The sequence below is a fragment of the Leucoraja erinacea genome, unplaced genomic scaffold, assembly GCF_028641065.1.
Source record: "Leucoraja erinacea ecotype New England unplaced genomic scaffold, Leri_hhj_1 Leri_67S, whole genome shotgun sequence".
Lineage (NCBI taxonomy): Eukaryota > Metazoa > Chordata > Chondrichthyes > Rajiformes > Rajidae > Leucoraja > Leucoraja erinaceus.
In genome coordinates this window covers 192,501-206,404 of record NW_026576597.1, presented here as the reverse complement: position 1 = coordinate 206,404, position 13,904 = coordinate 192,501, and positions in this window count along the sequence as shown.

The following is a 13,904-nucleotide window of genomic DNA, read 5'->3' as shown; positions in this document are numbered from 1 at the left end:
CCACTCCAATGTGAAACGACGAATGTCAGGCAGCATCTGTGGAGAACTCGGATAGATGGCGTTTCACAGAGTGCTGGTGTAACTAATCGGGTCAGACAGCATCTGTGGAGAACATGGATAGGTGACGTTTCACAGGACAATGAAGCTAGTTGGATTAGGGTGGGGGAGGGATGGAGAGAGAGCTGCCTGTCGCGCTGAGTTTCTCCAGCATTTTGTGTCTATCTTCAGTGCAAACCAGCATCAGCTGTTCCTGCACATTTTGTCTTGCCCACATTGACCACATCTACACTAGTTCCTCCTGCCTGCATTTGATCCATATCTCTCCATACCTATCCTATCCATGTACCTGTCAAGAGTCAAGATTATTTTATTGTCATATATCACAAAATGAACAATTAAATACTGACTTACGATACGATAGAACATTATCTATCCAAGGAGGGAAATTGATCTGCCAACAGTCATAAAACACAAGATAAAGGTGGTCACGGTGCGCAGCGGTAGTGTTGCTGCCTTACAGCGAATGCAGCGCCGGAGACCCAGGTTCGATCCTGTTACGGGTGCTGTCTATACGGAGTTTGTACCTTCTCCCCGTGACCTGCGTGGGTTGTCTCCGAGATCTTCGGTTTCCTCCCATACCCCAAGGACGTACAGGTTTGTAGGTTAATTGGCTTCAGTAATATTGTAATAGTCCCTAGTGTGTGGAGTAGTGCAAGTGTACGGGATGATCGCTGGTTAGTGTTGATGTGCGGGGATCGCTGGTTGGCGCGGACCCGGTGGGCCGAAGGGCCTGTTTCCGCTCAACTAAACGAAACAAAACATGAAACATGAAATTAAAGTGACGAGTGGAAAGGATTGGGGATGTTCGAATATTGGGGAGGGAGAGGGAGGTTGTCAGTCTACCCCACAACAGCAGAAGGGGGTGGAGTTGTACAGTTTGATAGACACGGGGAAGCAGAATCTCCTGTGGCGTTCTGTGCTGCATCTTGGTGGAACTCGTCTGTTGCTGAAGGTGCTCCTCAGTCTGTCATGGAGCGGGTTACATCGCAGCACAACAGTAGTGTAAACATATTGCACTGTAAAACCCTAACTAAACAGCAAAAAAAGTTCAGTACATATTGGAGAAACAGATAATTAGTCCAAATAGTTCTGTCCAAATATCTTCTATATGCCTTTGTACCAGCCTCCACTACCTCCTCTGGCAGCTTGTTCCATATACCCACCTCCTGGGTGAAGGTAGTGAATTAATTATGATAGACAAACATGCTGGAGAAACTCAGCAGGTGAGGCAGCATCTAGATGCATACTGCCTCATCCGCTGAGTTTCTCCAGCATTTTTGTCTACTTTCGATTTTTCCTGCATCTGCAGTTCTTTCTTAAACAAGGTAATTATGGTAGTGCTTTAGGAATGTTGGATGCAGAACAGCGTACAGCCGAAGTTTAAACGATGCCTCTGTAGAATAATCTATTCAGTTTTGGACTAATTATGCTTTTATTGTTGATGGGGTGTGGACTATTTTAAATTTAAAATTCTTTTAAAATAGGGTTGTCAAAGCTTCACTTGTAAACGCAACTTTTTGCATCTTTGAACCATGAATTGGAGACCCAAAAATCTCTGTCGAATTGGTTGTCAAAATTACCGAGTGCTCCCCGGAATGTCGTCAGCTCTTGGGAACATTTTCATTATAATTCTTCACTTTTCCTTCAAATTCGATTTTTTTAAAAAACTTTTCAGCTTGTGATTTGGACCCAAGCCTTTTCCATTTTAAATATCCTTCGCCTCGATGCTGCTGCAGGGCATATCCATTCTGCATCACTAGTGTACTAAAATAAACGGTTTGTTGTTAATTGCAGAGACATGACATCAAGAGGGTCTTGGATGGGAACTAAACTGTTATCTCCAACTCTCCTATCCCCTAGACAGTCAGGTCAAAGGCAAAGCCCCCGGGTGGTTGGCATGTTGAATGAAACTCATTCCCCTTGCAAGGGGATGTGATCATTGAAACAGGGTCTTGATTAGAGTCCGTATAGATTCGTTGGAGGCTCCGGCTCTGCCATTCCAAGCCATACAGCCTTTCCAACATTGTTTTTCCCCCATTATTAAAAGTCGAGGAATGGGTTTGTTGTGATGTAAACTTATCTAAACGGTCCAACCCCGTTTGGTCGGGGGGAGATGTATCGCCGTTGCGAGACCCTGGGTGTCATGTCTAATACCAGTCATTGATGGTCCCAATGCAGGTGTCCACAGGCAGTAAAGAAAAAGTATGGGACTCTTGTTAGCTTTAGATTAGACAGAGGATTCATTAAGTATAGAGATTTGAGGTAGATTCTTCTTGTACAGGGTCTTGGTGAGTGAGTTGTAGCACCTGGAGTCCCGGCTTTTGATTGTATAGGTTTCCTCCTGAGGAAGGAATTATTGAACATAAAGAAATTTGCAGAGAAGGTTCACAGTAACTTTTTCCTAAATGTCAGGAGGGTCTTGTGAAGAAAAATGGTTTAGACACCCCCAACATTAAACTCTTTGTTTAGTAGGGTGTTTGAGAGGGGATCTTATAGAAACTTACAAAATTCTTAAGGGGTTGTACAGGCTAGATGCTTGGAAGAGGTCCTTTTCCCGATCAAACAAGTTGGGGAAGGTCCAGGAGGGGCAAGGGTTTCACAGCTTCAGGAACTAAAAGGTTAAATGTGAACTTAAAACGAGATTTTTATTTTAAATATCACACAGACTCGATGGGCTGAAGGCCTGTTTAATTCTGCATCACTAAAACTAAACTGAATGAAACGGTTGAGGCCGTTTCACAGAAAGATGGCTGCAAGAGACCAGACAGGGATGTGGAATTGTGGTGAAAAGGGGTCCCTCCTAAGGAATAGACAGACAGGTGGGCAGAGAGGGTGGGGTAGCTCTGTTGGTGAGGAATGAAACTCAGTCCCTTGCAAGGGGTGACATTGAAACAGGAGATGTGGAGTCAGTATGGATAGAACTAAGGAATTGTAAGGGTAAAAAGACCCTAATGGGACTAATAGACAGGCCCCCAAACAGTGGCCTGAATATAGGGTGCAAGTTGATTCAGGAGTTAAAATTGGCATGTAGTAAAGGTACTGCTACGGTTGTTATGGGAGATTTGAACATGCAGGTAGACTGTGAAAATCAGATTGATACTGGACCCCAAGAAAGGGAGTTTGTGGAGTGCCTCTGTGATGGATTCCTTAGAGCAGCTGGTATTGGAGCCTACCAGGGATCAGGCAATTCTGGATTTAGTGTTATGTAATGAACCGGATTTGATAAAGGAACTTGAGGTTAAGGAGCCATTAGGAGGTAGTGACCATAATATGGTCAAGTTTAATCTACAATTGGAGAGGGAGAAGGGTAAATTGTGGTGTCAGTGTTACAGTTGAATAAAGGGGACTATGGAGCCATGAGGGAGGAGCTGGCCAAAGTTGACTGGAAAGATACCCTAGCAGGGATGACAGTGGAACAACAATGGCAGGTATTTCTGGGAATAATACAGAAGGTGCAGGATCAGTTCATTCCAAAGAGGAAGAAAGATTCCAAGGGGAGAAAGGGGCTGTTGTTGTTGCTGTTTGCCGCCTACAGGCAGCGCGCAGCCCTTCTATTTCAGTCCGCAGTGGACTGAGTGCAGAAAATGCTGGAGTAACTCAGCGGGACAGGCAGCATCTCTGGAGAGAAAACATAGAAACATACAAACATAGAAATTAGGTGCAGGAGTAGGCCATTATCGAAAATAACGTGTTGCGCTGTTTGCTGGTCTGCTCCACACACGTTGAGGCAGCGACATCACGGAACCGTCTAACTTATTTCCTCTTAATCTGGAATCTTTTGTTATACATTGAAAACCCTTTTATTCTCCGAGGGAATTTATGTATAGAAACATAGAAACATAGAAATTAGGTGCAGGAGTAGGCCATTCGGCCCTTCGAGCCTGCACCGCCATTCAATACGATCATGGCTGATCATCCAACTCACTATCCCGTACCTGCCTTCTCTCCATACCCCCTGATCCCTTTAGCCACAAGGGCCACATCTAACTCCCTCTTAAATATAGCCAATGAACTGTGGCCTCGACTACCCTCTGTGGCAGAGAGTTCCAGAGATTCACCACTCTCTGTGTGAAAAAAGTTCTTCTCATCTCGGTTTTAAAGGATTGCCCCCTTATCCTTAAGCTGTGACCCCTTGTCCTGGACTTCCCCAACATCGGGAACAATCTTCCTGCATCTAGCCTGTCCAACCCCTTAAGAATTTTGTAAGTTTGTATAAGATCCCCTCTCACTCTCCTAAATTCTAGAGAGTATAAACCAAGTCTATCCAGTCTTTCTTCATAAGACAGTCCTGCCATCCCAGGAATCAGTCTGGTGAACCTTCTCTGCACTCCCTCTATGGCAATAATGTCCTTCCTCAGATTTGGAGACCAATACTGTACGCAATACTCCAGGTGTGGTCTCACCAAGACCCTGTACAACTGCAGTAGAACCTCCCTGCTCCTATACGCAAATCCTTTTGCTATGAAAGCTAACATACCATTTGCTTTCTTCACTGCCTGCTGCACCTGCATGCCTACCTTCAATGACTGGTGTACCATGACACCCAGGTCTCGCTGCATCTCCCCTTTTCCTAGTCAGCCACCATTTAGATGATAGTCTGCTTTCCTGTTTTTGCCACCAAAATTGATAACCTCACATTTATCCACATTATACTGCATCTGCCAAACATTTGCCCACTCACCCAGCCTATCCAAGTCACCTTGCAGTCTCCTAGCATCCTCCTCACAGCTAACACTGCCCCCCAGCTTAGTGTCATCCGCAAACCTGGAGATATTGCCTTCAATTCCCTCATCCAGATCATTAATATATATTGTAAATAGCTGGGGTCCCAGCACTGAGCCTTGCAGTACCCCATTAGTCACTGCCTGCCATTGTGAAAAGGACCCGTTTACTCCTACTCTTTGCTTCCTGTTTGCCAGCCAGTTCTCTATCCACATCAATACTGAACCCCCAATGCCGTGTGCTTTAAGTTTGTTAAGTGTGTTCCCCCTTTCTCTGTCTCCCCTCTCTCTTTCTCTACCTCTCTCCATCCCTTCTTTCTGTCTCCTACCTTTTCCCCATCACCTCCCTCTATCCCCCTCTCCATCTCCACCCTCAGTCTCTCCCCTCTCTCTGTCACCTCCCTCTATCCCCCCCCCTCCCCCCGTCTCCAACCTCAGTCTATGCCCTCTCTCTGTCTCACCCCTCTGTCTCCCCCTTAAGGAAGTGACTGTAGAAATCATGGACGCATTGATGATCATTTCCCATTGTTCTATAGATTCAGGGTCAGTTCCTGCTGCATTTCGGGATGTCTCTGTACTGTACACTGGCAATGACAATTAAAGTTGAATCTGAATCTGATTGGCGGGTAGCTAATGTTATCCCACTTTTTAAGGAAGGCGGGGAGAGAGAGAAAACAGGAAATTATAGACCAGTTAGACCAGAGAGAGTACAGAGGAGATTTACTAGAATGTTGCCTGGGTTTCAGCAACTAAGTTACAGAGAAAGGTTGAACAAGTTAGGGCTTTATTCTTTGGAGCGCAGAAGGTTAAGGGGGACTTGATAGAGGTTTTTAAAATGATGAGAGGGATAGACAGAGTTGACATGGAAAAGCTTTTCCCACTGAGAGTAGGGAAGATTCAAATAAGGGGACATGACTTGAGAATTAAGGGACTGAAGTTTAGGGGTAACATGAGGGGGAACTTCTTTACTCAGAGAGTGGTAGCTGTGTGGAATGAGCTTCCAGTGAAGGTGGTGGAGGCAGGTTCGTTTTTATCATTTAAAAATAAATTGGATAGTTATATGGATGGGAAGGGAATGGAGGGTTATGGTCTGAGCGCAGGTATATGGGACTAGGGGAGAATATGTGTTCAGCACGGACTAGAAGGGTCGAGATGGCCTGTTTTCCGTGCTGTAATTGTTATATGGTTTATTATATGGTTAGCCTGACATTGGTGGCGGGGAAGATGCTGGAGTCAATTATAAAATATGAAATAGCCGCACATGTGGATAGCAGCAACAGGATCGGTCAGCATGGATTTACTAAAGGGAAATCATGCTAGACTAATCTGGAATTTTTGGAGGATTAGTCTAGCATGACAATGGACAAGGGAGAGCAGTGGATGTAGTGTACCTGGACCTTCAGAAAGTCTTTGATAAGGTCCCAAATAGGAGATTAGTGGGCAAAATTAGAGCACATGGTATTGGCGGTAGGGTTCTGACATGGATAGAACATTGGTTGGAAGGCAGGAAACAAAGAGCAAGGTATAATGGGTCCCTTTCAGAATGGCAGGCAGTGACTAGTGGGGTACCGCAAGGCTCGGTGCTGGGACCGCAGCTATTTACAATAATAATAATAATAATGCATTTTATTTGCTAGCGCCTTTCTGGCACCCAAGGACACCTTACAGGACATAAAATCACAATACATTTATCAATATTAAAATCAAGTTGATTAAAAACAAAAAAAAACAAAAAATACACAAAACATTTTAAGTCATTAAAATCAGGGTGAATATGGTGGAAGTTATGTCAGGTCTGCTAATCTAAACAGGTATGTTTTGAGTTGTGATTTGAATTGATCAATAGTGTCCAGGTGATGGATGGGAGGTGGGAGAGTGTTCCAGAGACGTGGGGCAGAGCAGCTGAAGGCTCTGGCACCCATGGTGCTGAGTCTAAATGTGGGGACAGTTAAAATTGCAGCTGAGGGGGAACAAAGTGACTGGGAAGGTGTGTATGGTAGCAGCAGGTCAGAGAGGTATTGGAGGATGTAACTAGGACAATGGACAAGGGAGAGCAGTGGATGTTGTGTACCTGGACCTTCAGAAAGTCTTTGATAAGGTCCCACATAGGAGACATGGCAAAATTAGAGCACATAGTATTGGGGGTAGGGTTCTGACATGGATAGAAAATTGGTTGGCAGACAGGAAACAAAGAGTAGGGATTAACGGGTCCCTTTCAGAATGGCAGGCAGTGACCAGTGGGGTACCGCAAGGCTCGGTGCTGGGACCGCAGCTATTTACAATAATAATAATAATGATGCATTTTATTTGCTAGGTGGTGTAGGGCATTGAAGGTCAGCAGTAAATTCTTGTAGTTAATCTGGCGGTGCACAGGGAGCCAGTGATGATTAAGATGAAAGTGTTAACAGTAACATTAGCAAATTTGCAAATGACACAAAGCTGGGTGGCAGTGTGAACTGTGAGGAGGATGCAGGGTGACTTGGACTGGTTGGGTGAGTGGGCAGATGCATGGCAGATACAGTTTAATGTGGATAAATGTGAGGTTATCCACCTTGGTGGCAAGAACATGAAGACAGATTATTATCTGAATGGTGTCAAGTTGGGAAGTACAACTGGGTGTCCTTGTTCATCAGTCCCTGAAAGTAAGCATGCAGGTACAGCAGGTACAGCATACCAAGAGGAGTTGAGTGTATGAGCAAAGAGGTTCTTCTGCAGTTGTACAGAGCCTTAGTGAGACCATGTGTGCAGTTTTGGTCTATTAATTTGAGGAACGACATTCTTGCTACCATACCTCTGTCCAGCCCACTGGCACTGTCCGGCCCACTGGCATTGTCCAGCCCACTGACAATGTCCAGCCCACTGGCACTGGACCATACCACTGTTCAATCCACTGGCACTGGATCCTACCACTGTCTAGACCACTGGCACTGGATCCCACCTGCATCCAGTCCACGTGTAGAAAGGAACTACAAGATGTTGGTTTAAACCGTGGGCACACAATGCTGGAGTAACTCAATGGACATCAGGCAGCATCTCACGGGAATGGACCCATGCCAATGGTATGTTGGCTTTCATTGCAAAAGGATTGAGTATAGGAGCAGGGAGGTTCTACTGCAGTTGTACAGGGTCTTGGTGAGACCACACCTGGAGTATTGCGTACAGTTTTGGTCTCCAAATCTGAGGAAGGACATTATTGCCATAGAGGGAGTACAGAGAAGGTTCACCAGACTGATTCCTGGGATGTCAGGACTGTCTTATGAAGAAAGACTGGATAGACTTGGTTTATGCTCTCTAGAATTTGGGAGAATGAGAGGGGATCTTATAGAAACTTACAAAATTCTTAAGGGGTTGGACAGGCTAGATGCAGGAAGATTGTTCCCGATGTTGGGGAAGTCCAGGACAAGGGGTCACAGCTTAAGGGGGAAATCCTTTAAAACCGAGATGAGAAGAACTTTTTTCACACAGAGAGTGGTGAATCTCTGGAACTCTCTGACACAGAGGGTAGTCGAGGCCACAGTTCATTGGCTATATTTAAGAGGGAGTTAGATGTGGCTAAGGGGATCAGGGGGTATGGAGAGAAGGCAGGTACGGGATACTGAGTTGGATGATCAGCCATGTTCATATTGAATGGCGAATGGTGCAGGCTCGAAGGGCCGAATGGCCTACTCCTGCACCTAATTTCTATGTTTGTATGTTTCTATGTTTTCTCTCCAGAGATGCTGCCTGTCCCGCTGAGTTACTCCAGCATCTTCTGCACTCAGTCCACTGCGGACTGAAATAGAAGGGCTGCGCGCTGCCTGTAGGCGGCGGCAGCAGCAGCAGCAGCAGCAGCAGCAGCAGCAGCAGCAGCAGCAGCAGCAGCAGCAGCAGCAGCAGCAGCAGTGGCGGGGTTATTCAGAGAGAGAAACTCAACCTGTACAGCCTCGCTCTACCCAGCAACTGGTGACTCAAAGCCGCCCTCGCCTCCCATTGCCCAGCGCCATGACTGACAGCCGCGCCCCACTGCAGCTTCCGAGGGAAGGTGAATCCAGGGGAAATCCCCTGGTAGTGTGGGGGAGGGGAGAGGGGGAGGGGGAGGGGGAGGTGGATTCTGTACTAGCTGTAACCTTTATCCTGTATGTGCGAACTGTGCACCCATTGATTTTATTAATGTACAGTATCTTTAAGAGGGAACTGCAGATGCTGGATCAAAGGTGGACAAAACTGCTGGAGGAACTCAGTGGGTGAGGCAGCATCTATGGAGCGAAGGAATGGGTGACGTTTCAGGTCGAGACCCTTCTTTAGACTGGCCTTAAACCAATGGCCTTTGTTTTCAATTAACATCTGCAGTTCCCTCCTAGGCATTTGGTTTAGTTTAGTTTAGTTTAGGGATACAGCGCGTAAACAGGCCCTTCGGCCCACCGAGTCCGTGCTGACCAGCGATGCCCGCACACTAACACTAGCGTACACACACTAGGGACAATTTACAATTATACCGAGACCTACAAACCTGTACCTTGGAGTATGGGAGGAAACACGAGGAGAGGGGGCAAAGGGGAGGGGAACAGGTGACGGGGCAGGGAAGTGGGCAATGGGGGGCATTCTGTACAACCTTTATCCTGTATGTGTGCTCTGTGCACCCATTGATTTTATTTGTGTACAGTATATTTGAGAAGGAACTGCAGATGCTGGATCAATCGAAGGTGGACAAAATGTTGGGGCCGAAATCAGAGCATTGAGTATAGAAGCTGGGATGTAATGTTAAAATTGTACAAGGCATTGGTGAGACCAAATCTGGAGTATGGTGTACAATTTTGGTCGCCCAATTATAGGAAGGATGTCAACAAAATAGAGAGAGTACAGAGGAGATTTACTAGAATGTTGCCTGGGTTTCAACAACTAAGTTACAGAGATAGGTTGAACAAGTTAGGGCTTTATTCTCTGGAGCGCAGAAGGTTAAGCGGGGACTTGATAGAGGTCTTTAAAATGATGAGAGGGGTAGACAGAGTTGATGTGGACAAGCTTTTCCCTTTGAGAATAGGGAAGATTCAAACAAGAGGACATGACTTCAGAATTAAGGGACAGAAGTTTAGGGGTAACATGAGGGGGAACTTCTTTACTCAGAGAGTGGTAGCGGTGTGGAATGAGCTTCCAGTGGAAGTGGTGGAGGCAGGTTCGTTGGTATCATTTAAAAATAAATTGGATGGGCATATGGATGAGAAGGGAATGGAGGGTTATGGTATGAGTGCAGGCAGGTGGGACTAAGGGGGAAAAAAGTTGTTTGGCACGGACTTGTAGGGCCGAGACGGCCTGTTTCCATGCTGTAATTGTTATATGGTTATATGGATAATGCGCTCTTTCTCACTGTCCACTCCACTGGCACAAAGACCCCCTCTGTCAGGTCCACTGGCACAGAGTGTCTGGTCCACCACATGACACCTCCTCTGACCAGTCCACTGGTGCCACACTCTTCCTCTGTCCAGTTTGCATGGGACCTCGTTGATAGTAATGTATATAGAAATGACTTGAACATAAATGTAGATGGCTTGAATAGTACATTGCTGACAGCCCCAAGGCGTGGACAGTGAGGTAAATTGTCAAAGTATCCCGTGTGACAGAGATTAACGACAGAATGGATGGGGAAATGGCTGATGGAGTTTAACCCAAGCAACTGTGTGATGTTACACTTTTGGAATTCGAATGCAAGGAATGATTAATAGCATGATCATATAATCATATAACAATTACAGCACGGAAACAGGCCATCTCGACCCTTCTAGTCCGTGCCGAACACATATTCTCCCCTAGTCCCATATACCTGCGCTCAGACCATAACCCTCCATTCCCTTCCCGTCCATATAACTATCCAATTTATTTTTAAATGATAAAAACGAACCTGCCTCCACCACCTTCACTGGAAGCTCATTCCACACCGCCACCACTCTCTGAGTGGGTGGCTGTGTGGAATGAGCTTCCAATGATCTTTAACATTGATGTACATTGATCTTTGGGTCCAAATGGAAGTCAATTTATATTAAGAGGTCTGCAATACAAACAGAGATGTAATACTGAGGCTTTATAAGGCACAAGTGGCCACATTTGGAGTACTGTTGGTAAATTTGGGCCCCATATGTGAGGAAGGGTGTGTTGGCTCTGGAGAGGTTCCAGAGAAGGTTTACATGAACAATTCCAGGAATGAGTAGGTTGGCACATGATGAGTGTTTGACAGCACTGGGCTTCCACTCAATGTAGTGTAGAAGGTTGAGGGGGGACCTCATTGATACTTACAGAATAAAGAAACTATATAACCATATAACAATTACAGCACGGAAACAGGCCATCTCGACCCTTCTAGTCCGTGCCGAACACATAATCTCCCCATGTCCCATATACCTGCGCTCAGACCATAACCCTCCATTCCCTTCCCATCCATCTAACTATCCAATTTATTTTTAAATGATAAAAACGAACCTGCCTCCACCACCTTCACTGGAAGCTCATTCCACACAGCTACCACTCTCTGAGTAAAGAAGTTCCCCCTCATGTTACCCCTAAACTTCAGTCCCTTAATTCTCAAGTCATGTCCCCTTGTTTGAATCTTCCCTACTCTCAGTGGGAAAAGCTGGTCCACATCAACTCTGTCTATCCCTCTCATCATTTTAAAAACCTCTGTCAAGTCCCCCCTTAACCTTCTGTGCTCCAAAGAATAAAGCCCTAACTTGTTCATCCTTTCTCTGTAGGTTCCCATATCCCAGTCATGTTACTCGACAGCCCATCTTTTCGATACCATGGGGTTGCTTTATTTTTCAAATTGTGATTTAGAACTAATATCTTGTTCGTTTTTCTTTCAGAAATGTTATGTGTAATCAGTGTATAATCTGAATGTGTGTGTGTTGTCTTTTTCGATGTGTATGTGAAGAAGCTTTTGTTTGTGTGCTATCCTGTCAAAGAAAGGACTATACTGTACATGAAGGTGGACAAAAATGCTGGAGAAACTCAGCAGGTGAGGCAGCATCTATGGAGCGAAGGAATGGGTGACGTTTCGGGCCGAAACCCTTCTTCAGTCTATAGAAGGGTCTCAACCCGAAACGTCACCTATTCCTTCGCTCCATAGATGCTGCCTCACCCGCTGAGTTTCTCCAGCATTTTTGTCCACCTTTGATCCAGCATCTGCAGTTCCTTCTTAAACATACTGGACAAGCTTTTCCCTTTGAGAATAGGGAAGATTCAAACAAGAGGACATGACTTCAGAATTAAGGGACAGAAGTTTAGGGGTAACATGAGGGGGAACTTCTTTACTCAGAGAGTGGTGGCTGTGTGGAATGAGCTTCCAATGAAGGTGGTGGAGGCAGGTTCGTTTTTATCATTTAAAAATAAATTGGATAGTTATATGGATGGGAAGGGAATGGAGGGTTATGGTCTGAGCGCAGGTATATGGGACTAGGGGAGATTATGTGTTCGGCACGGACTAGAAGGGTCGAGTTGGCCTGTTTCCGTGCTGTAATTGTTATATGGCTATATGGATAATGTCTGAGTTGTGTCAGTTGGTTCAAGAACCACATCCCCTGTCACCTCTTATCCCTGACCTTAAACCAATGGCCTTCGTTTTAAACCAGCATCTGCAGTTCTCTCCTAGGTTTAGTTTAGTTTTGGGATACAGCGCGGAAACAGGCCCTTTGGCCCACCGAGTCCGTGTCAACCAGTGGTCCCTGCTAGGTCAACTTACATTTATACCAAGACAATGAAACTACAAACCTGTACCTTTGTGGAGTGTGGGAGGAAACCGGAGGTCCCATCGATAATCCACTTAGTTCATGGGGAGAAGGTACAAACTCTGCACAGACAGCACCCCTAGTCAGGATTGAACCCGGGTCTCTGGCTCTGGAAGGCAGCAACTCTACCGCTGCGCCACCATGTTGCCCGATGGGGAAATGTGTTATATCCACACTGAAGAGGCACTTGGACAGGTACATAGATAGGAAATGTTCAGAAGGGTATGGGCCCAATGAGGGCAAATGCGACTAGCTTAGAGGGGCCGGCATGGACGAGTTGGGCCGAATGGCCTGTTTCCATGTTAGAAACATAGAAACATAGAAATTAGGTGCAGGAGTAGGCCATTCGGCCCTTCGAGCCTGCACCACCATTCAATATGATCATGGCTGATCATCCAACTCAGTATCCCGTACCTGCCTTCTCTCCATACCCCCTGATCCCCTTAGCCACAAGGGCCACATTTAACTCCCTCTTAAATATAGCCAATGAACTGTGGCCTCGACTACCCTCTGCGGCAGAGAGTTCCAGAGATTCACCACTCTCTGTGTGAAAAAGGTTCTTCTCATCTCGGTTTTAAAGGATTTCCCCCTTATCCTTAAGCTGTGACCCCTTGTCCTGGACTTCCCCCAACATCGGGAGCAATCTTCCTGCATCTAGCCTGTCCAACCCCTTAAGAATTTTGTAAGTTTCTATAAAATCCCCTCTCATTCTCCTAAATTATAGAGAGTATAAACCAAGTCTATCCAGTCTTTCTTCAAAAGACAGTCCTGACATCCCAGGAATCAGTCTGGTCGTAAGACTTTGTCATGAAAAAAAGAGCAGCCTTTTAGAGCTTAGCGGGTCGAGCAGCATCTGTGGAGATGTAAGGGGTAGAAAAGGGTCAGTGGCGGTTTCAGACTGAGACTGGGCATCAGGGTCTGTGAATGCAGGGTTTCCACCTGAAACTACAACATGCACCGTTTCCACCACGGATCCCCTTTCCAGATTCCAGCAGTCTCTTGTGCCCAAACCAACACCGAGCCTCACCCCCCAGCCACCTCCAACTCTGATGTGCAGCAGGGAGCCGGGTCTTTTTTGTTGTTGTCTAACTTCTGCATTCTGTCCACTGCGGACTGAATAGAAGTGCCGTGCGCTGCCTTTAGGCGGTGACGGGGTTATTCAGGGACAGAATCTCAACCTGTACAGCCTCGCTCTACCCAGCAACTGGTGACTCACAGCCGCCCTCGGCTCCCATTGGCCAGCGCCATGACTGACAGCCGCGCCCCGCTGCAGCTTCCGAGCTAAGATGAAACCAGTGGAAATCCCCTGGTAGTGTGGGGGAGGGGAGAGGGGGAGGGGATAGGGGGAAGTACTCACTAATCTTTATCCTGC